At 40.9% G+C, this 25,014-nt stretch overlaps 1 pseudogene; it reads right to left on the reverse strand.

Moving 5' to 3' along the window:
* Positions 1-23,690, reverse strand: part of LOC127796648 (uncharacterized) — an 82,894-nt pseudogene extending 59,204 nt beyond the window's left edge.
* Positions 23,691-25,014: the final 1,324 nt, after the last annotated feature.

Below are 25,014 nucleotides of genomic sequence, written 5' to 3' on the forward strand. Positions count from 1 at the left end.
ATGTTTTTCCCTATAATGCAGTTGAGATCATGGACGGGTCGACTACGAAGAAATTCACAGTTAATGGGCAGAGGCTTAAACATTTCTACGAGGGCTTTACAGAACACACAGTGGAGGAGCTATCTCTCTTGGACCTTCCTCAGACTTGATACCACCAAGTTGTTTCTCTCTCTTTACTTTTCTTACTTGTCCTATACCTCATTCTTGCTGCATGCTTACATTGAGGACAATGTAATGTTTGAGTAGGGGGGGAGTTTTAGAATAGAAGTTTCTTTTCAAAAAAAAAAAAAAGATTTTTGACAAAATGGGGCAAATTGAGTTTGAAAGAATTTGGCATGATTAGAAAGTTGATCTTATCTTTTTGGGCTCTCAAGTAAATTGGCAATGAGTTTGGCTTAGTGGGTTGATTGAGGTAGTCTTTGTGAGGATATTTGTGCTTGTTCTTTCTTATGATATGAGTGCATTCACTAATTATGGGTATCACTCCAGAGCTTGTTTTGAATCTTTATTGAAGCTATCAGTGCTCGTGCATGTGAAAAGATGATTAAGGCACTCTTTCATTTTACAAAAAAAAAAAAAAAATCTTTCCCCTTCTTTAGGTTGAAGAACATTCATTACATCCCTTGATTATGGAAACATATTAAGCAAGTCCTTTGGAATCAAAAAGAAAAATAGATAGAAAGGCCAAAGGCCAAGGTGAGATGGAGCGTAAAACGCACTCGCCAAGGTGAGATGGAGTGTAAAACGCACTCACAAAGGTTGGGATGGAGCGTAAAACGCACCCACCTTTCAAAAAAAAAAAATGTGTCTATTTTATGCTTGCTTAATAGTTCTTCATTGATCTTGGGTTGTCTTGAATGTTTTCTTCCTAAGGTTTACCTTACTTTTCATTGTTATCTTCCTATCCTTTTCAGAGCCATGAATAAAAGCATTGAGAGTGGAGATTTAGAAGATGAGCATATCCGGTAGTGGAATTGTGATTGAGTGGAGTGAGGCATAGCATTTGAGGAACTTGAGAGCATATTCTTATTCTATGAGGGTCTGCTTATTTTGACTTGTCTTGCTAAGTAAAATTGCCATGCTACTTGTTTATCTGGGAAGTGTAAGAAAGATGATCTTTGAGTGTTGAATTCCTATAAAACTTGCTGTGCCTCTCATTTTGCATTTTTCACATCCATTTTGTTATTGAGTGTTAGTGTCTAGTGTTTTTCCCAGGAGTGCAAAAGTCTAAGTGTGGGGGAATTTGATAGAGCGCATATTTTCATATTATTTAGCCCTCATATTTAGTCTTTTTGCACGTTAGTTGTATCATTTTATTCATCTTGATTTTGTTTTATTTTATTTTATAGGAATTGGGCTTCACACTATTTTATCTTATTTTGGACAGATTAGGGCTTCCTGGGTCATGAGAAATTTTGATGGCAAGAAGGGAAACAAGGAGATTGGAGACAAAGAAGCAACCAATGTGCTGGCAGATTTGACCTTCTATGATTCTTTCAAGTTTTTGGCCAAGTTAAAATCCCAGAACGTGAATGATGTCTTCAGAGATATTGTAGAGGACTTCTTGGGCTTTCTGTAATGGTATGGTTTGTCCAAATCAAAGTTCGTTTGGGCCTCTAAACAGCGCTTCAAATTTGGGACCAGAAAGTTGGGTCAAATTAGGAAAGCTACACAGATGCTGAATCTTTAAAAGGACATAACTTGGGCGTCCAATATCCAAATCAAGTGATTTAAAAGTCCAAATTCATTTACTCTTGCTGATATACAATTGTTATGAAGGGGTCGAAGCCCAAAACGCAAGTTATCCTATTCGAAATCGGCTGTGAAGTTGCGGTATCTTAGGGTTTCCTCCCTAAGCTCTATTTAAGCACATTAAGTGGCCGATTTTGGGGGTGGCCGATTTTGGGAAGATTCTCACGATTTCAACCAAGAAGATGGAAGGCTAATTCACTTATGATTCGCTACATTCTCGTACCTCTTGCCCGGTTTGAGTCTCGGTCATATTGTTGAATCCGATTTGGAACTCGATTTTCATGTTTTAATTGATGATTCTATTTCTTTTCCTTCTCTAAGTTTATGTATGTTTCTTTTATGCGATTGTGTGAATGCATGCATGATCTTTGGATGGTTTTAATTGACGTACTCGGTTGAGGATTTGATTAGAAAGAAATGGTATATTTGTATGAGCGATTGCTCGATTGGATTTAATCTTTTACGGTTGTAGAAGAGTTTTTCAAATCAAAAGAAAATCAAACCAAAACAGATTGTTTTCATAAATGAGACAAGGATTACCGTGGTAAGGAGGTAGGGTATGTAGTGGGTTATGTTTTACTTCATCGTTGTTTCATTCTTGAACGTTTATATTTCGGTTTTCATCACAACCCCCCTCGTTTAGTCTTGTTTTGACAGATCCGTTTGAGGTTCGTTGGGAGACGACTTTGGGTTGCACACCCTTATTGCAAATCCGAATCTATATTTCATCTAATCTATCGTTGTTCGATAGCACCGATCAGTCACTACCTTTTGTCCCTCATGAGAGTCAGTCTGTCCTTGGTGTATCCGGGTTCAATAGCCAGTCAAGTTCTGGATTCTTTTCGGGCGTCCGAGCTTGTCGGGAGACCTAGGCCCTAGATCAATCGAGGAGTCGGGTCTAGCTCAGGGGCATAGGACCGGACTCAATCGAGGGATCCAGGTGAGTCTACGGGCACAGGCATCGGAGCATCCGATGATCCCGACCCGGCCTGGGGTTATATGCGCCCGATTTCTACCAAGTCACCCTGATCTCATCGAGGTCATCGCCGAGCTGTTGCACCTGCATTACATTTCATCGTACATATAAATGCTCCAGGCATAGCTTACGTGGTTCGGCTTATACTTTGCCTACTCCACGGGAATACAGGGGGTGTATTCTTTTATGTACTGGGGGATATTATTATAATGGAAAATTTAAAAATAATTCCGGCTCATAGCGGAGTCAGGTAGTGCCTCTTGCAATGAACGCATCTCCATGTCTTGTGCTTCAGATCTTTCATAGCTAGCCCTGACCGATAGAGCAGGGAAATACCTTTGATGGTGCATAGTGTTCCAAGTCTTTCTCTTCACATCTCCTCTGATTGTTTCTCCTGGACCTTTTCCCCCAGCCTTGATGGGTTTTTGGTTTATCTAGTATGAATTGATTTGAGTTTCCCATCTTTGACTAGCTGTTTAATCTAGTTTCATAGCTCTTGACACTATTCTGTAGTGTGCCCTGGGGACTCGTGAAATTTTGCAGAAAGAGTCCATGTCCCCACCCATGTGCAATAGAGGAAAGGATAGCGACTCTTGGCTTAGTAAAGGGAGTAAAGCTCTAGAATTGCGTCTTTTGGGGGCTCTTCTTTTCTCGACAACTTCCCTGATGTGTTCGACCCAACGTCGTTCGACCTCCCTCTTCTTTTTCCTTTCCATGCTTCTAAAATTTCCATTTGAACGATGAATTGTTCGACTCGAGCAAACAATTCAGCCATTGAGTCTGGCTCAGAAAATGCTAGTGATCTTTTGAGCAGGGCATAGGCGGTTCCATTAAGCAAGGCTGAGGCTGCCAAACTAATCGGGAGGTCCCTTACCTCTTGCATTATAGCCCTAAACCGCTTGATGTATCATTTTAGGGATTCATTTGGCCTTTGTTGCAAGCTCATCAAATACATTGTTGGAAATGTATGCCCTAAAGACACGTTTTGTTTAATTTATGGTAATGATGTTTCTTTTATTCAGTTTATGGCACATATATTATTTGCATTTAATTGTTGGAAAGGTGTCCATGCTATTAAGTAAGTGATTCATGTGATGGGTCGTTCTTCACAGTTAGGCATGAATCATGGGTACTTAATAAGCAAGAAAATATTACTCTTGATCTTTTGATAGAACTGGGCATTCTATCATGATAAGATCATTGTGCAATAGATCCTAATGGAGGATGGCTTGCCTAAGCCAGTAAACAGTCCGTTTACTCTAATTGTACAAGCGCATTTGGAATGCGTAGAGTGAACCTGTGATAGAAGCTAATGACAAAGTACTAATTATCATGGAGCTAGTCTATCACTGCTACTACGTGGACGAGTACTCTAATACTTGAGTATTAGTTGGTGGTCTAGTGAACCTAGAGCTATATTCTTAGATTTATTGTAGGTGAGGTCTATCAAAGATCAATATCCTTTTGAGTTGGGAGTATGGTTTCTAATTAGCTAAGACAGACTAATACAAGATAGTTTCTGTGATTCACCCCCTTGTGATTGTCCAAGAATAATCAAATAATCCAGGGCCCTGGGAACGTGACTTAAGAGTGTGTGCTTCTGGGTAGCTCCCAGTGATAAGCAAGTACATTCGAGTAGTCACGGATTATTGGACTAGTGATCTAAGGATGGTAGAAATCATTTAGAAAGGTGTTAGTACATTATTCCTTTCTAAATGATGGGTGTTACGCAGAGGGGTATTTTCGTCATTACACTAGTAGGTCAAAGACATGGCATATGCAAAATTATTCGTGGGGTCAGTGTTACCATATGGTGATAGTTGGAACACTTAGAATGACTAAATATAGCTACTAGGTAGCAGGGATATTTTGGTCATTTTAGTAGCCGTGAATAATTTGTCTTTTGGTCCCCGGGGTAGCTCGATGTAACTCATGTATTTTTTAATACATTTGGCTTGTTGGATGAATTGCATTGAGAGAGAATTATTTTATTCAGAATGGTCCATAATTAATTGGGCTAGAATAAAATAATAGTTCATTAGGGTTTTTAATTAATTAATTGGGCTAACCCAATTAGAAAATTAATTAAATGATATTGGCCCATTAGGGTTTGGCCCACTAGGGTTTTAACCCTAGGGTTCTCCCTATATATTCTCTCATTATTTGTTTTTTCATCCAAGTCGTTTTTCATTCTTCTTCACCGAAGAAAGGCCACGAGTTCGAGTCATATTTCGGAAGATCGAAAGAGAGCCTCGAAGTTCTGATGCGAAGTAGCCGAAGGATAGCAGGATAGCCGTCGTCTCCACCACGAGAAGAAGCTACCGCGCATCCTGCCCCTATCGCCCCATTCCGACCGCTAATCCGTCGTAAAAGTAAGTCTCTTAGATTCTAATCAATACGAGGATCGTTTTTGATTAAAACGCTTCCGTTGCATGCTTTTGTATCCTCGTTTTTTATCCTTCATACATGACACTCTTCTTCTTCGGGACATAGGCAACGAACGCCTCCAAAAACTCTTTCTTCAGTTGTTCAAATGATCGGACGTGTCCGGCTGGTAATTTAGTAAACCATTATTGAGCGTGTCCTACCAGGGAGAGCAGGAAGGCTCTGCGCTTAGTGACCTCATTCCACCCATGTAAAGCGGCCATTGCGACGAAGTGTTGTAGGTGCTTCTCTGGGTCCTCCTTTCCCAAGTATACCGAAAGCTGTGGTAGCTCGAACCCTTGTTGCATTGGTTTCCTTTGGAGTTCTTCAGATAAAGGAAACCCCTTTGAGGGCGCTTCCTTTGGCGTCATCATTACCTTCTTCTGCTCTAGCACCTCTTCTATGAGGCACTTGATGTCAGACGCCTTGAGTGTTTCCTATTCTGCTTCATTTTTGCGAGGAGGTGGGACATAAGGAGCTCGTGAGTATATGCTTCTTGTTGCCTCTTTATACATGAGAGCTTTCCCTATCCTCCTATCACGTTCCCTTCCCAAGCCTGTCGTCTCTAGGACTTGGTTATTCAGCCATGGAGTTATAACTCTTACCCCCTGTCGTGCGGTCCTTGGAGGGGTTTCTATGGATCTCCAATGTTCTTCCCCCGTATCGGCTTGTCTTATGCGGGGAATTAGTTCACGCAGCAAAGCAGTGATTCCCTGTAGTTTTCTCATATTCTTCTTATTGTTTATCTTGAGTTCAATATTTTGTTGTTTTAGTTCCTCAAAATTCTTCTATAGTTGTTCATAATCTGATAGTAGGACTGTGGGTGGGGCTATCTCGGAGGATTCTGGAGGTACTAAAGTCTCCACGAGGTCTCTATTTGGAATTGAAGAATGTCCAAATGAGTGTTTGTAACGACCCATTAAAGAGCCCAATATTTATTCAAGAATTATTTAATTAATTGTTGAAGTATTTGATTAAGAGATTTTGTCAATTAATTATTTAATGTGGCAATTTAGAGATTTTGAAGGAAAAGAATAGCATTTATTTCCTTTTAATGTTGGAGTTAAAGGAATTTGCCAAGGTGGTAATTTAGATTTTTAATTGAGAGAATAGTATATAAATAGCATTTAAAGAGCATTTAATTCTAGTTATTTATTTTGAAAATTAAATGCAAGGGCATGAAGGTAATTTTTGAGTTTTATTTTTAATTGAGAGTGTTAATAATAATTTTTGTATTATTATTAATCAAGTGAGATTATGTATTTAAAGGAGAATGAGAATCCATGTATGAGATGGAGGATTAAGAGTCTCCTAGTCCCAATAGGAGAAGGTTTTGATAGTCTCCAAGTTCAATTTGGAGATGGATTCCAAGTTATAAAAGGAAAGAGATCTAGGACTTTATGTCTATATATAGAGCCCATTAGCTTAGATTTTCTTCACGCCTGTGAAGAACAGAAAGGCCAAGAGATAGCAGAGGCTTGCTAGAGTCTTCAGGATCGCTCCAGGGTTCGATCAGAGAGTTATATCAAGCAAGTATTCTTCCTGTAATCCCTTCCATTACAGGTTCCTATCAGTTTTTCAGATTATTCCAGTTCTTCATTGAGTTCTCAGATTTTATATCAGTAAGCAGAGACGTATATATATATATGCGTATAACAGTGAAGTTATGAGCAAGTTCTATTAATCCTCATCCATCTTGGATTGCAAGTTCCATTAATCCTTATTGATTTTGGATTGCAAGTTTTATTAATCCTTATCCATTTTGGATTCCAAGTTCCATTAATCCTTATCCATTTTGGATTGCAAGTTCTATTAATCCTCATCCATTTTAGATTGCAAGTTTCATTAATCCTTATCCATTTTGGATTGCAAGTTCTATTACTCTAAGTTCTAATATCTGGATACCTTGTATCGTATCTGGATGTATCTAGAGTTCTTCGAGTATGATATTCGGATGGTTTGTTTATACATCCGGAAAGGTCAAGATAATATCCAGATGTCTCGCCTGATATCCGGATGCCTCCCTCAAAAGTTGAATTTTTCATTCGAATAGTCCCCAGTTATATCCGAATGCATCAGTGAGATATCCAGATGACCAGAATCATATCTGGATGTCCTAGTTCATATCTGAATACATCCCAGCATATCCGAACAGCTTCTGCTTTGAATGTCAGTGTATCCGGATGAGCATTCTTCATATCCGGATGTCTTTCATCATATCCGGATATCCTTCCTGATATCCGAATGACTTTTCCAGAAATCCAATTTAGCTTCCAATGAGTCCTAATTCAAGTTTAATTCAATTAATGTATTCAATATTGAATTCATAAGCCAGAACATGACAAGTTAATCATACCCATACCCTAAATCATAGTTCATTGAATCTTTGTATTCTAATATATAGATGAAGATCATATCATGTTCAGCATTATTATAACATGATCAGCATTATTTTTGTGAGATTATGTGCATACATTTTGGTATGAGCATTGAGCATGACTTTATATGGAGCACTACATATTGTGTGCTAGCATTTATGTGAGCATTGCATTGCATTATGCGCGCCAGGCGGCTTATCCATGGGGATCCCATCAGTTTCAGTTTCAGCTCAGTTTATGAGTTGCTCGCCTGGTGGCAACCAAGGGGCTAGGGGCTTTGCCCACAGTATGTGCTTACAGTTTTTTATGTATGCAGGTTTCAGATCAGACAGGTATGTATTATCAGATTATGTGGGCCTATGAGCCAAAGTTGCATACCTGCATTTAGTTTATAGTTTATGTGCATTACATTTTTATGAATGCAATCAGACAGTGATTATTCAGTACAAGTTCAGTCAGTTATTTATTAGTATCGATATTCTTTGATTCAGCTTCAGTATTCTTTCCAGCTTATTACTTGCTGAGCTTTTGTAGCTCACCTTGTACTCTTCCCCCCTCCAGGTTCTAGCAGGGGAGTATCAGATGTGGGGCCTAGCAGCAGTGTTCAGTAGTGTGTGTACGTGGAGCCGCTCAAGATAAAAGATGTTTGGGAGTCTGTTGAGTTTTATAGTGTTTTCTCAGTTTAAATCTATTTTATATTTCAGTTGAGGGATTGTCCCTCAGACAGCGTTTATGGCTTTCAGTCTGTATTGACTCAAAGTTTTTATTCCAGTTGATTGAGATGTTCATTTATTATATCAGATTTCAGATTATCAGCCAGTTTATTTTATCTTTCCCGTAGCACCTCTTCTCGGGCAGTTCTAGGAGAGGGGGTGTTACAGTGTTGTTCCTGACTAGCAAGTGCTTCATGCTGGACTTGCTTCCCTAGTTCTGTAGCATGCCTCCTCAATCCAGCTACGTATACTTTTTCCTGCTCTGAACGTTCCATGTCCCCCAGTCTAGTGGTCTGGTTGCCCTCAAGCGTAGGAAAATTTTCTGAACGCACTTCATTGTCATGGTGATCTTCTGAAAATTATGGCATCGCGGGGTGCACCTGATTGGGGCCTCTTTTATCTTCTATCTTAGTACGAGCTCTTCTTCGGGTGGAGTTATGCGTGTTCGTCGACGTAGCTAACTGGTCCCATTCGGCATTTTGCGTTAAGATTGGCTTTTTTGTTGCGTTTCCCATAGACGGCGCCAAATTGTTGTTGCCAAAATACAACAATTAGAATTTCTAGGAGTGGGATGCGCGTGGATGCCGTCAGCCTCGGGACTCGATCGAAGATTTAGCTGCAAAATTAAGGGGGGCTTCCGAAGGGTTCCTTCCGAAAGGACGTTTCCGAAGCCTTCCTTCTGAAGGGTCAACGTAAGCTTCCGAAGGTCTCTTCCGCAGTCAGCTTCCGAACGGTTCAAGTGGGCTTCTGAAGGTTTAGGTGGGCTTCCGAAGACTGGCCACCGAATTGAGCTTCCGAAGGTATGAAGGAGCTTCCGAAGGAAAATAGGGGCTTCCGAAGGAATGCTTGGGATAGCCTTCTGAAGATCTTTCCAAATCAGCTTCCGAAGGTGTTCTCCAGCAGCTTCTAAAGGTCTTCTCCAGTAGCTTCCAAAGGGAAAGAAGGGCTTCTGAAGCCTGCTACGAGTTGGGCTTCCGAAGCAATGATGAGGCTTCCAAAGCACTAGAGGGCTTCCGAAGAGTAAGGCTTCCGAAGGAACAGGATTGCTTCCGAAGGTCCGTATGGGACAAACAACGGTTAGAAGGCTCGCGGGAATTTCCCCCTGCAAAGGCCCTCCGATGCTCAAGTCAGTAACGGAAGGAAAATAATCGCGAGGAATGGAAAGGAAGACTAAATTTTGGAAGGAAAGTGGGAGAGAAATACCGATGTCTGGATCCTTTTCAGAGTGTTGAACTTGGCCTTTTATAGAGATCGAGTAGGGAGCATACGTGGCCCTTCCGAAGGATTCCTTCCCCAGCCATTTTCGAATAGGACTTCCAAAGGGAGCTTCCGAAGCTCCTCCTTAGCAGCTTCCGAAGCCCCTTCCTCAGTAGCTTTCGAAGGCCTTCCTTAGCTTCCGAAGCTCCTCCTCAACAGCTTCCAAATGGGACTTCCAAAGGGAGTTTCTGAAGCTCCTCCTCAGCAGCTTCCGAATGTGGCTTTCTCGTCATGCTTGGATTTTTTGTTCTCCATTTTTTTGGGCACCACAAGCCTGAATTTTGAATGAATGTGTTAAAGATATAATTAAAAGGACTATAGGCTAAGCTACCATTCATGGAGTAATGGACAGATCAGATGTAATACCCCAAAATTTAATGTAAAGGTTGGATGTTGCAATAAAGAGTTTTAAATGGAAGTTTGGAAATAAAGTGTAAACAAAAAATGGTTTTAGGACCCAAATGCAAATATCATAACTTGTAAAAGAGATAGCTTGTCTCCAACGAATAAGAATATTTGCAATGATGAATTCTTATCTAAGAAGACTTGAGTTGGAAAGTTAGGATTGGAGAATTTTCCCTAAAGTCCTAAAGCCTATTGATGGTAATAATTGGATTCACCCTAAAAGTCAAAAGTAATATAACTTGTAAGTTTTGCATTGACTTACAAAGGAAGTAGATAAAGAAACTTATCTTGAAGGCCACGTGAGGGTTTGGATTGGAAGAAATGGAGGCTTGTTTTGGAAGATAGAATCAAAGAAGGAAATTTTAAAGTTTGTAATGATTGATTTTTATCCTAAAAGTCTAAACTTGGAGAATTAGGATTGGCTAGGATTTAGCTTGCAAGGGAAGAAGATGATAAAGCTTATCTTGAAGGTGTATTTGGTGACCAAGGATTGGAAAAAGTAGAAGCTTTAATTGGAAGATTGGAAGAATTTCAAAGTTGTGATGATTACAAGGGTAGAAAATGAGTAACTTGGAGGCTGTAACACCCCAAATTTCTTGAGCGTGTTATAACTTAGGATTTCGAGAATATAAAAATTTTTCATATCACAATAGCTGTCATACATCATACAATATCCCAAAAACCCTAATTTTCACCTTCTCAGCTTAACAAACCCAATAATCAAATAGTTAAGACAGGCATTAAAATCTGGAATGCGGAAGCTAGATCGAACCTGATATGGTTCTCAACTATAATACTTTATTTATCATAAAATTGTTCAAGATGCCTACAAAATATATTACATGGACATCATCAAGTGATAACTGAACATCTTAAACATATCCAAAATTACATAGGTTCGCACAAAAATATGCTAATCATGCTATAGACAGTAATTTAAGCTAATTCTCCAGCTACCTCATTTCCCTTAGAGTCGCTCGTCGAACCTGGAACGTTTGAATATTCCAGGGATATAGTCGAATTAGAAGATGAATCTTCTAGTGAGAAACTCCAAAAACAATTTATATCGATGCATGATCAGGTATAAAATGTATGAGAAGACAATGAGAACTACTCTGAAGTGTCTCGTGAACACGCCAGCCTCCTCCAACAAGAGCTTTCTCAATGACGCACGCATAGCGCCTCTCGGGAGGTCCCTAACCATGTCACTTTGGCCCGGCTTCATAGCACTCATGCAAGCACCACATCCGTTGTTCCTTGGACTCACGGTTTTCCCCACGAGAGCTTTCTCGATGGTGCATGCATAGCACCTCTCGAGGGATATCCGACTTTTTCCCTCAGCTAACAACAAATAGATACAACAGTATGGCCACACGAATTTTATAAATGCAACAATTAAAAAGTCAACAGCATATATTTTTTTAGAAAAATACAGTTCATATATGCAACATGATTTCACGTAAGAGAATAACAAGCGTTTATGTATAAGAACTTGACGAAACACGTCTCATGCAATAGAAGTCTCTCATAAGAGAATAAAAAATAGGATTTGGAGTATAGGAGTCTCACCTTGTTGGGTTATCTCTTGGATGGTATAATTTCACAGCAAATGGCCTAGGTTTCTGCAGAAAACATGAGTTTTGGTAAGCCTAACCTCAAATATTTTTACACAAGGTTGAAGGGTATTAAAGTAGGGGCACAACTGAAAAATTTGAAGGGAAATGGGCCTCTCACGTGCCCTAACGCTTCCCCGGAAGGTGGCTCACGCGCCTTCACGCCCAGCCATTTCCGGCGCGTGTAACTCACGCGCTGCCCAGCAGTTTCGGACAGCTTCGCCTCTCTTTCGTATTTTGGCCATAACTTCCTCATTTTAATCCCATTTGACCCCCGTTTGAACCTCTTGCCATCACTTAATGCCACACCCAGCCGCAACCGCGGCTCAGGAGCCACCAACGCCACTGACCGACTACTCTCACGACGCCCCATGACCCTGGCCAGCCGCTGCATTATTGCTACCGTTATCACCGGTCGGCGTCTTCAGTCGCCATCAGCTACCCCTAGCCGATCATCAATCAACTCCACTAGCTGCTTTCTTTCACACCCATTAACCCCTAACCACGAGGTTAAATCTCATCAATTGCCCACACTCCCAGACGTTCCTCTAGCTATATTACTCACAGCTTTCAGGTGATTTCATCACCTAAACATCATTCTTGAGAACCAATCTCATCCCATTAGCTCTTCCTTCGAGCTCTTGCCACCCATTGGTGACGTCTTAAATTCACCCTCATCTTCCATCTAACCAACTCGATTAGCTTTAGCCCGATCGCCCGGCTCACTACCAACACAAACTTCCTCCAGGCACTGCACTTACAATCATTGTCTATGACTTCGATTTGAACTCCACCCACTGGAAATCACCCTCTGCCACTCATGTGGAACCCACACTTCCACTCGATGCCCTAGGATTCACATTCCTACTCAGGCACATGCCATCACGCTGGCTTTCCCCGGGTGATCCATTCTGATAGAGTTGTAGTGCCTTAGGAGGTTCATCTAGTGTTCTTGCCCCATGCCCAACCTTTCTTGGGAAAACATCTCAAGTTCTTCCCAGGCCACATTTCAACTACCATTGATAGCTCTCATTCCGGAGCCACACTCCTGTAAGTGGCACAATTTTTTTATTTTTTTTTCACCTTGGATCTCTTTTGCCAAATTCGCCTGGTCTAATCGCCAGGACCCGCTAAACCTTTATATTGCATACTGCTGCATCGCTCACCCTGCATTTATCACTTTTTGTATTTTTCTTTCACTAATTCAGCTGATTTAGCAAATTAATTATGTTCACAGATAGGATGAGGCGTTTAGACTCGCCAGTGCACGAGTGTGATTGTAGCAGAAAATTTATATGTAATTTTTCCGGGCAGGACCGGGTCGACTCACAAGGAGATTACTCATGGAAGGAGATAACCACACCAGTTCTTTTGATTAACGGAATAATAAAATGAGATCAAACTAAATGTGATATAACTGTAATCTGGAAATGGAGAGATCTTGGGTCAAGACAAATCTGGTGCCAAACCCAACTGATTCACCATATAGCTTTCTGTGATGTAACTAGCAGCTCAAATAGCTTGGGTTTTCAACCATTAAATGTGCTACTGAGATGATGATAACTCTTTGTTCAAGCAACCTCCATACATGGCATGGAGACTCTATGGTAAGAAGCTATCATAAATCAGTGTATAAATAATGTTTTGACAAAATAAATGCTCGGGGCTTGGGTATGAGAACGTTTCCAGGTCAAGCAGCCCCCATACATGGCATGGAGACTCTAAGTTAGGCGTACGAACCAATCCAAGCCTGAGGTTTTCGTTAATAACATTTCCCAAACTGCTTTTGCTTTTGTTACTTTGACATATGGAGTTCTGTTATATTGATTCATCAGTGGCTCTGGGCACCATCTTTGCCTTAACCCAAGAATCGAATTAGCCACACATCTTCATAGGAAGTGCACGACTAAAACTAATCTCTACAGATGAATACAAGATTCGTAAAGAAAATAAACTGAGACAACAGATAAGAACTTGGTAAACTACTGCTGTATTGATTACTGAAACGAACTACAACTTGAAGCAGAAATTAAGATGGACTTGTGATACAGAGCTCAGAATTAGCAAGAACAACTAGAGTAACTGAAGTGCTATTCGCAAAGAAAGAAATACAGATAAGAACAAAAGTAAGAGAAACAGACAAAAGGAAAAAAAGAAAACTCTCTACTTTCCAATGATCTTCTTCTTTTTTTTGTGTTGTTTTTCTTAGTATCTTCTGCCCTCGCCAACCTCTGATTCCAAAGAATGTTGGTCCCTTTTTAAGCTTATGGCGCATGGAAGTGGGGACCATTTGTTGAAAAGTTGTTCAAAAAGTTGGTTGAATTTACCTTAGAGCCACCGCGTGTATTTGCGCATGTCAGAATTTTTGTTCGGCTGCTCATTCGAATGACTAGCAGAGATATTCGAATGCTTACTGCGTTTCTTTTGGCTGATCGGCTCATTCGAATGAATTTTAGTCCTATTCGAATGAATTTCATGCTTTACTGTTCCTTACACGGCGATTTTCTCGGTCATTCGAATGCAACAATACTTTCATTCGAATGAATTTCTAATTTTTCTCTTGACTTCTTCATTGCATTCGGATGACTTGGGAAGCATTCGAATATGGAATTCCTTGGGTTGCTTCTTATTCGAATTACTCAGCCTTCATTCGAATAGATTTCCTTTCTTCTTCAACTTCATTCGAATGACTTGGATTTCATTCGAATATGTCTTCACTGCTTCCAAACGATGTGCTCATCCGAATTTCTTCTCATGCTCGGCTCATTCGAATGTCTTGGTTTTTATTCGAATATGTCTTCACTGCTTCCAAACGATGTGCTCATCCGAATTTCTTCTCATGCTCGGCTCATTCGAATGTCTTGGTTTTTATTCGAATATGTCTTCACTGCTTCCAAACGATGTGCTCATCCGAATTTCTTCTCATGCTCGGCTCATTCGAATGACTTGGTTTTTATTCGAATATGCACAATCTTATCTGGAGATCTTGATTTTTGTTACTTCTTATTCGAATTAGGCCAAGCTTATCTGAATACATACCTGATATCTTTGCATATTCGAATGTCTGAATGATTTATTCGAATGTTTGAGCAGCTCTCTTCTGTTTTGCTCCATATTTGAATACCTTTGAAGACTCATTCGAATGGCTTTGACTTTCATTAGAACACCTTTATTTCTTGACTTTTTATTTCTCTTTCAATGTTGCTTTTGGAGAGTATGAGTCATTCTTTCATCTCTTTTCCTTCTTTTGGGCTGCAACAAGCAATTCTGGAGATTTTAAGTCGATCAAATGGATTAGGAGGTAATAAAAACATAACAAATATTGCATTTTTTTAGCATCAATCACACCCCCCAACCTAAAGATTGCTAGTCCCTTAGCAATCAAATTAAATGCACGAATGCTTCAACATTCACAAATTCATTGACAGTGCAAATCTCGTATGTGAAGCAAAAATGTATGGTCAGTAGCATAGGGACTTCGGACAATCAAAGGAATGTTTATTATTTGAACTTTTGTCTCGGGCATATTAGTTAAATCAATCAGCATATTACATTCAATTCTCTAAGCTTTGAGTGCAAACTTCACTAGCTATGTTTCTCTTTAATAAAATGTTCACTCAAAGTTGCTCTCAATGATGTACCTCAATTTGGAGTGGATGCAAATCAAGTTCGAAGAGGTATCATCAATCGTCAAAAATGCTATTAAGGAAGGAAAGGACCTGACATGGCTTCATGATTAGAATAGCATCTCAATGAATAACATTTAAAATTAACCAAGTCTCCTTACTCTTGAAATTATATCCTGAATTTGCATGATTGATAGAACCAAGAGGGATCTTTCTGGGAAGAAATGGGGCCACATGGTGATGTGGTATAGCAAAGGGGACGATGGAAATCAAAAGAATTATTAGGTCTCGGGAATTTTCTACTAAACTTTTTTTTTTTTTTGGTACAGAAGAAAAAAATAAAAATAAAATGCACATGTGATGCATTCATGCATCAATAGCTGAAATCATATCAAGGCACCTAAATTCAGTTGGTCGTATCCGAACCTGAATCTAACTGCTATTCCAACTGATAATGAGCAAGCTTCCATTGCTTCACCCTCAATGGCTACGGGGACTGTTTTTAATGTCCCAGACCTTGAGACAACCATTTATCTTAAATGGTAAAGTGGTCTTTTAACGTCAGATTCCCAGACGATTTTCTTCTTTTTTTTTCTTTTTTCTTTTTTCTTTCTTTCTTTTTTTTTTTTGGTAAACTACTGAGTAATTCCCGAGACCTAATCAATGGATAAAAAAAAAAATGTCAAGGCTATGACTTGGACAGAGGGAACGATGCAACTGGTCATGAAGAGTTTTAATGGGCTATAAGTGGAAGCTGATCAAAACAATAGGTTGATTGGCTCAAGTAGTAGGAAAATGATCCCTCTATGATGTTCCATAAATCAGTGCTATTCATTCAACTGGTTTCAAGCTTAGAGTCAATTAAAATTAGCCGCGATCATTAAAGACACTCAAGGAAAAATGTTGTTTTGAAGCTATTGAAAGACAAGAGAATCAACAAAATATTTTATTGCATGAATAGGTGTTATTTCACTCAGAATAAAATGTTATGAAGCTCTAACACTTACTTTGGTAACAAATCTCCACTTAATTTGAGAATTTGGGCAATTTCCTGATCATTTCACATGTTTTGTATGCCATCCAAACAAATGAACAGAAATAAAGCACCCTAAGTAGTCCTGGTCCTGGTTCTAAAGCTCATACAGTTCTGTTCTCAAATAAAAGATTATCATTCAAGTAACCAGTTGTGAATCTAAAGCATCGAGCACAATAATCTGAAGCATAGAGTAAGCAAAGTCATTTTTATTGACAAATGAAAATGTGATTAAACTTTGTAGTTCATAGGTACAGAAATTAAATATGAAGCATCAAATCCTATGACTACTCAGTGCCATCCGTGGCATTGTCAGAAGTAGAGTTCTCCTCAGTGGAGTTTCCAGAGGGGGTCTGTAACGACCCGCTCCCACTTACGAGCGCCACTGGTAAGTAATCGACCATATTACTCATCTATCAAACCACAACTGAAGGGTTGGACTATGTTTCAAGAGAAACGCCCTAGGTGGGAACTAGGCTTCGTCCTTCCCTTCGCTCCACTCAGGAATCGGTCCCAACTCAATCAAGAAACACAGCGGACTGAGACCCGAAACCCGAGTGAGCTTCACCTCTCATCAGCTCGCCCCATAGCAAGCCAGAGGTAACCCAGGCACAAGCTAGCATACAAACACTTCGCTGAGTATTGGGGATTTATGAGAACGTACCTTGCTGAACTTGACTCGGCCCGAAACTTGGTTTTACCGACTATGCCACATTCAACAAGCAATCTCACAATCATCTATCACACTATGATGATTACACAATTAAATACATTTAAGCTCAATGACATAGACATTTACTCACAAGGGTATACATACACCACGCCCCCTGGCTACATACAAGCAATATTAAAATACATAACTCAGGCAACATAGCTAGTTTGCCACAACAGCCTCCCGGCGCCATCCCTGCTTGCATCCAGGCTTGCATCATCTACACATGAGGTAAAACCTCATGAGTCATAAAGACTCAGTAAGGGTGCAATGCATGTAAATATGAATATAATCAAGTTTATGTATGCCAAATGCATGCAAATGAGGCTAGGCCCACTTATCCTCACAACCCACTAGGGTTTGAGGCATCAACCTATCAGCCCCTACCACACTAGTCCTCCATATGGCCATTGGTCCACTAGGTCTTGCATCACACAAGATATAACCACTACATGCCAATGCAACATAAAAACATTATCAGACATATTTACCAACTTGCGAGGCCACCTCCACATGGGGTCGTCCCTTACCTGGCTCGAAGCTTCATCTCTGCCTCGGCACGAATTTCCAGCCCAAACCTCTAGTTCCTCTAGGATCACCGCCTCCCCGGTCAACCTCGGACAATTCGGAAACGAAATTCAGAAACGATCACGCTGACGTTGCCTCCCGAGCTGCCGCTCGCGCCCAAAATTCCATCTTTTTGAGCTTTTGACAAGCTCTTCAAGCCCCAAACTAATTTCCAGAACTTTCCCTAATTTTTCTGGAATTTTCAGCTATTTTTCCCAATTTTTCAGAATTTATTTTCCTTTTATTTATTTTTTTTATTTTTTTATTTTTTTCCTTTCCTTCTTTTCCTTTCTTCTTCCCTGGCTTCCCGCGCGCGCACTGTTCCTCCTTCTTCTTCCCTCAGCCGTGCACCAGCAGCCCTCCCTGCGCACGCCGCCGCTGCCCAGCACCATATCATGCAGCGCCACCGGCCGTCGCGCCTCCACCGCGAGCCACCATCGCGAGTGCCAACGGCCGCGGCTGCTGCTCCCAACTCCGCGCGCTGCCCTGGCTAAGGCTGCCATTGCTGGTTTCCGAAGCTTCCCAGCCATCGTTGCTGGCCAAACGGCCTCCTACCACGGCTAGGCGCAACCCCGATGGCCGCCTCCACGCTGTGCGCACCCCGATCATCGGCCTCTGCAACAGCGGCCCGCGACTCCCTGCTCGCACCAGCCATCGCCATAGCCGAACCAGCAGCTTCAAGCCGCCATTGCCAATACTTCAGCCACCTCCGAGCACCGCCTCAGGCGTCGCATCAGCCGCCGTACGCCGCGATCGCCGTCGGTCGTCTCGACCAGCCCCTCAATCGCTGCTGCTTACTCGGCCATGGCAGCTTCTAACGCTGCTACCAGCCGCGGCCTCTTCCTCTAATCTCTCTCAATCTCTCTCTCTCTCTCTCTCTCTCTCTCGCAATCTCTCACACTCTCGTGATCTCTCTCTCGATCACTCTCTCCCTTGCGCGCGGATGGCCCTCTCGGCCTTTGCTATCTCCCTGCTTTTGATTTCAAATATTCAGAGAACACATGAGGAAGCTTCAAGGAAGCTTCCTCCCCCTTTACACGCACACACCGAAATATATACATATATATATTTAAATTACACATTTACCCCATTTAATATTATTAATTCCTCTTAACAACCTCTTAATTCATTTAGGAATTTTAATAATATCACTTAGGCCCTCCTAGCCTAATTTAATTATCCTTAAACCACATAATTTTTTGATTTCTCGAAAATTAATTACCGACCTTTACTCGGAAATATTGATTCCGTCCCTGCGCCTACACGGGACATTTATTCCATCCGAGATGCCTAAGGGTTGCCTTATTCAGAAAACCGAACCACCCCTAGGGTCTTCTCAGCTTCCAGGAGGTCCCCTCCGACTATTCGGTATTGGCACCCACTCGGGCTTATACAGAATTTATCCCGAAAATTATTCCCGGTCGGACCGCTTTTAGCGCCATTATCTTCATCCCGAGATGCTCATCACTCTCTTGTCCTCTTCCCTGGAAATCCAAGTCCCGAGGCACTCCCGGCCGCTAATTCGGCAAATTTTCATTAGTAAATTACTTGAATTTGACTTTTGACCTTCCCGGACCACCCGAGGTCCTGACCAAAATAATCAACATTATTTATTTTTCAATACCATGTAATACCGGGTATTACAGGGTCTTTGATGAAGGATCAGCAGGAGGAATAGAGGTAGAAGATGGAATGGTAGGGTAAGAAGGTGCTGCATGCTCAGGCTGCGGATGCTCCCCTGATGTAGAAGGTGCACCCTCTTCCTCTCACCACATGTCAATGGTCTTCTGTATGCACGTCTTAGCATCGGCCAACTTGTCCTTTGAAGACTTTTGTGGAAGCTCTTCTATGGGTGTGCTCAGAAGCTGACCTACTCTCTTGTCCATCGCAGTGTAACGTTCATTCATGGTCATTATTCCTGAATAGATGACTCTCTGCCTCCAATGTAGATCTTCATAAATGGCCTCCTGTCTCTCTTGGATCTTCTTTAGTGATTGCTCTAGTAGGGCTTCATGTTTCACTTGCCTTTCGTGCATTTCCTTGACTATCTCATATAAGCCTCTGATAGTATGATCCTCCTCTTGTCTCTCTTCCTGATCTTCATGTAGTGGCGGTTCTTGAGTTGGTCCTTCTTGTGCTTCAACTTTCCTGCCTGATGCCTCTCTCTTCTCGGGTGTTGTTGCTTCAAGCCTCTTTAACTGCCCACTGCTCCTTCGTGTAGATGTTGGGTTGATCCTATCCATTGGCTTGATGACTTCAAAAGTTGCCTTTTCTTTTACCCCATGCCTTAGTACAAAATAGGTAATCAATCTTCCAAAGGGTAGTCCTCCGCCCCCATGTGCATGCTTGGCCACTAGGTCGATGGTATCAAAAATGTGCTTGGCCAAGTCTATGTGTACTCCCAGGATCATCTTTCCCATGAATGTGGCTTGCTTAACCGAGACACTGCCAGTGAATGCGTGGGGCATGAAATGAGAACAAAGAAGCCTATGTAAGATGATGCATTTAGGGGACAAATTCTTCTTTGGGAGGGTAGGAGTTAACCACAAAACATCATCTGCCTCTGTCAACAACCTAGCCAAGTTTTCTTTTTCTAAGTCTGCACTTGCCTCCTCAATGTCTCTTGGTGATGCCTCTCTTGGGATTTAGAATGTTTCAGCAATATCAGAGGGCTTCAACTCTATTTTCACCTCTCTCACTTCAGTGATCAAGCACCTATTCCCCGAGTCATCTCTGTTACTGGTTATATTTGAGTAAAATTCTTTGACTAAGGGAACTATGGCCTTGTGTTGAAACCTAACCCAAGTTTGCCATCCTTTGGCAATAATCAATGATAACAAATCACACGGGGGCTCTTCAAATCGTTCAAGCATAATTCCCCTCTCACAAAGTACTGGCCTCTTAGCCTACCCCTCAACATAATTCTTTTCAGCCGCGGGGCTAACGAACCTGACATTGGAATATGGAGGGTTCAAATCAATGGTTGGGGTGGTAGCGGGTTCTTTTCCTTTCTGCCTCTTCGAGGCCCTAGAGCTTTCTCCTACAACCTTGGGGCGTTTTTGCTTTGGAGACATGTTAATTTGAGGGGTGTTTGGTCTAGGGAGTTGGTTCTGGGATTTTACCGAACAGTTGGTAGGCATAAACTGGTTCCTCTCTTTTCTTCTTCTTTCAACTTCCCTACCAATCCTCTCTTTGACACACTGATCTCCTTCACTCCCTCTTCACAACAACTCCTTCATCCAATCAATTAAATTCGGATTTAAACAATGGGAACAACTCTTACCTCTCGGCTGTTCTCTTCCCAGAATATTCGAATGAAGTGACCCCCTATTCGAATGCTAGCGGACTGTTCTTCCTTGTACGAAACTGGATTGATCTTCGGGTGGATGCAATGGATGATGAATGAGGGTGATTAGAACAAGGTAACAAGATATATAGGAAGGGTTCGGGTGGATGAATGAATAATCGCACCGCTTAAGGAGGGGTTTCGATCTTTAAAGGGGGGGGCGTCGATTCGGATTTCAGGGACGGTTATGCGGTTAACAGGAGCGTCATTCGAATGATACTGGGGTTATACGAATGATAGAGGAAGATTCGAATGGAGGTTAAGCAATTCGAATGATAGCTCGGGTCTTAGAACAATGGGTAGAAGGGGATTCGAATGAGAGAGAGAGAATGCGAATGTTCGCTGAAAGCTTTTAAAGGGCCAGACGCCTCATTCGAATGTGGAAAAATTCATTTGAATGAATTTTAGACAGTAACTTGGCTTATCGAAGGATTTGAGCCACTCATTCGAATGCAACAGTACTTTCATTCGAATGGATTTCTTGGTCATTCGAATGACTATGAGTGTCATTCGAATGAATCTGGCAGCACACTCTCAAAGAGGGCATTGAATAGAATGGTCATTCGAATGCAAAAATCTTCATTCGAATAACTTTGAACACATTTTTTTTTTTTTGGTTTTTTTTTTTATATATATATTATTATTTATTTTTTTTATTTTTTTTATTTTTTTTTAGCGCAAATTAACTAATTGAAACTATATTCGGATGTTAGAAATGGATTCAGATGAAGGGTAGGTTATTCAAATGAACTTGAGGATATTCGAATGCTGGCTCCAATTTTTAAAGAAGTAGTAGATTCATTCGAATGAATTTTGAGTATGGAGAAATTCATTCGAATGAATTTTAAACAGTAATTTCATTTGTGAAGGAATTTGGCCGGTCATTCGAATGCAACAATACTTTCATTCGAATGAATTTTGAACATATTCGAATACAACAGAGGCTATTCGAATGCTTTCTTGCTTTCTTTAACAGCTCACCGGTCATTCGAATGGTTTACAACTCATTCAAATGACTAAGCTCATCCGGATACAGAATTCGAATAACAGCAAAGAATTGTTTTTTTTTTTTTTTTTTTATATAAAAATTTCCAAACATCTAAACACAAAATTCAAACCCACACAGAATGTCATTAAATGAGCAAGGATCAACACAACAGTTCAGGCATACCTTTATCCCACCCAACTTGCTTTGAACAATTCTTAAAAACGAGGATATAAGGAATACCTGGAGATCTTCAGAAACGACTTTGAACACAAAGGTCCAATTGCTTACTTGGATGTTGCTGGTAGCCTTCATTGCATGGGTGGATCCATGAGCTTGCTTCAGTACAAATAAAGAGTGATAACAGTTTATGAAAGCAAAACACCAAATTTTTTTTTTTTTTTTTTACTGACCACTACCCAATGGGTGGATCTGTAAGATCCATGCTCTCTTCCTGTTTATTCAAAGATTCATAGTATGGTTTCAGGCGTTGTCCATTCACTTTGAGAATCTGACCAGATTGAAGATTTTCAATATCACATACACCATGAGCTGAGATGGAACGAATTTTGAAGGGCCCGGTCCACCTTGACTTGAGTTTTCCAGGAAACAGATGGAGCCTTGAATCGTAAAGTAGCACATGTTGACCTATACAAAGAATTTTCCTGTTAATATGCTGGTCATGCAATTTCTTCATGTGCATCTTAGAAAACTTGGCATTCTCAAATGCCTCGTTTCTAAGTTCCTCAAGCTCATTCAGTTGCAACTTTCTGTTGAGTTCCACCTCTTCTAAACTTTCATTCATCTTCCTGATGGCCCAGTAAGCTTTGTGCTCAACCTCTACTGGCAGATGACATGGTTTTCCATAAACCAGTTGATAGGGAGACATGCCCAATATGGTTTTATGTGCAGTCCTATAGGCCCAATGGGCATCAATCAACCTCAAAGACTAATCCTTTCGGTTGGAATTGACAGTTTTTTCTAAAATGCGCTTGATCTCCCTATTTGCCAATTCTGCCTAGCCATTTGTCTGAGGGTGGTATGGGGTTGAGACTTTATGAACTACCCCATATTTTTTCATTAGTTCTGCCACTGGCTTGTTACAGAAATGAGGACCCCCATCACTGATGATGGCACGAGGCATTCCAAACCTACTGAAAATGTTTTCTTTGAAGAATTTTACCACTATCCTGTGATCATTTGTCCTTGTTGGAATTGCCTCAACCCACTTGGAAACATAGTCTATAGCAAGAAGGATGTATTCATGAACAAGCGAGTTAACAAAAGGGCCCATAAAATCTATTCCCCAACAATCGAAAATTTCAAGAACCAGAATTGGCTGCAAAGGCATCATACTCCTTTTTGTCAGACTTCCTAACCTCTGGCATCTATCACATGACAAGCAAAATTGGTGTACATCCTTAAACATGGTAGGCCAGTAAAATCCACTTTGTAGGATTTTTGCTATGGTTTTCCGAGTGGAGAAATGACCTCCACAAGCAAGGGTGTGACAGAAGTTCATAACACTATGTTGCTCATGTTCTGGAATGCATCTTCGCACAATTTGATCAGCACAATATTTAAACAGATATGGTTCATCCCACAAAAATGTTCTGACCTTCCTGAAAAACTTTTGTCTATCTGGCTTAGTCCAATGACTAGGAACTGTACCTACAGCTAAATAATTAGCTATGTCAGCGTACTAAGGGGCAGAAGTCAATGTACTCACATGAAGAAGATGTTCATCAGGAAAGTTATCAGGAATGGAACCCTCAGTAAGATCCTGACCTGGGATTCTAGACAGATGGTCAGCTACAACATTTTCTACTCCCTTTTTATCCTTAATTTCTATGTGGAACTCTTGGAGGAGCAGAATCCACCTAATGAGGCGTGGCTTGGTGTTTTGCTTAGTGAGCAGATATTTCAAAGCAGCATAATCTGTGTACACAATCACCTTTGAGCCTATCAGGTATGACCTAAATTTATCCAATGCAAACACCACAGCCAACGATTCTTTTTCTGTGGTAGTGTAATTTCTCTGGGCTTCATTTAAGGTTCTGCTAGCATAGTAAATGACATGGGGCTTCTTCTCTTTGCTTTGTCCTAACACAGCCCCTATGGTATAATCACTCGCATCACACATTAGTTCAAAAGGTAAAGTCCAGTCAGGAGGTTGTATGATGGGTGCAGTGATAAGTGCATGTTTCAGCTTCTCAAAGGCACTTTGACAATTTGGGGTCCACTCGAATGGAACGTCCTGAGACAACAGACAACACAAAGGTCTTGCTATTGTGCTAAATGAGGCAATAAATCTCCTATAAAAGCCAGCGTGACCAAGAAAAGATCTAATGTCCTTGACATTTCTAGGGGCTGGAAGCTTCTGAATGGCTTCAACTTTGGCCTTGTCTACTTCTAGACCCCTAGATGAGACTATGTGTCCTAAGACAATGCCTTGGTTAACCATGAAGTGGCATTTTTCCCAATTGAGCACAAGATGAGTCTCCTCACAACGAATCAAAACCTTCTCCAGATTCTTTAAACACAAGTCAAAACTACTTCCATAAACAGAGAAGTCATCCATAAACACCTCCACGATATGTTCAGCCATTTCACTAAAGATACTCATCATACACCTTTGAAAGGTGGCAGGAGCATTACACAACCCAAATGGCATACGTTTATATACGAATGTCCCAAAAGGGCAGGTGAAGGTTGTTTTCTCTTGATCTTCTAGTGCTACATCAATCTAATTATATCCTGAATATCCATCCAAAAAGCAGTAGAATGCTTGACCTACTATCCTTTCAAGTGTTTGATCTAGAAACGGGAGGGGAAAATGGTCCTTTCTAGTCATGGAGTTGAGTTTTCTATAGTCTATGCACACACGCCAACCTGTATGGAGGCGGATTGGGACTAACTCATTCTTCTCATTTTTCACCACAGTAACTCCGGACCGTTTAGGAACGACCTGAGTTGGACTAACCCATTTTGAATCAGATATTGGATAAATAATACCTGCATCCAGTAATTTGAGCACCTTTTTTCGAACCACTTCTTTCATGTTGGGATTTAGCCTTCTCTGCATTTGCCTCACTGGTTTTGAATTTTCTTCTAAGAAGATCCTATGGGTGCAAATTAGAGGGCTAATTCCATGCAAGTCTGATATGGTCCATCCTAAAGCCTTCTTGTGCGCTCTCAGTACTTTCATCAACTGCACTTCTTGTTGG

Source organism: Diospyros lotus, chromosome 1, assembly GCF_014633365.1.
Source record: "Diospyros lotus cultivar Yz01 chromosome 1, ASM1463336v1, whole genome shotgun sequence".
Classification (NCBI taxonomy): Eukaryota; Viridiplantae; Streptophyta; class Magnoliopsida; order Ericales; family Ebenaceae; genus Diospyros; species Diospyros lotus.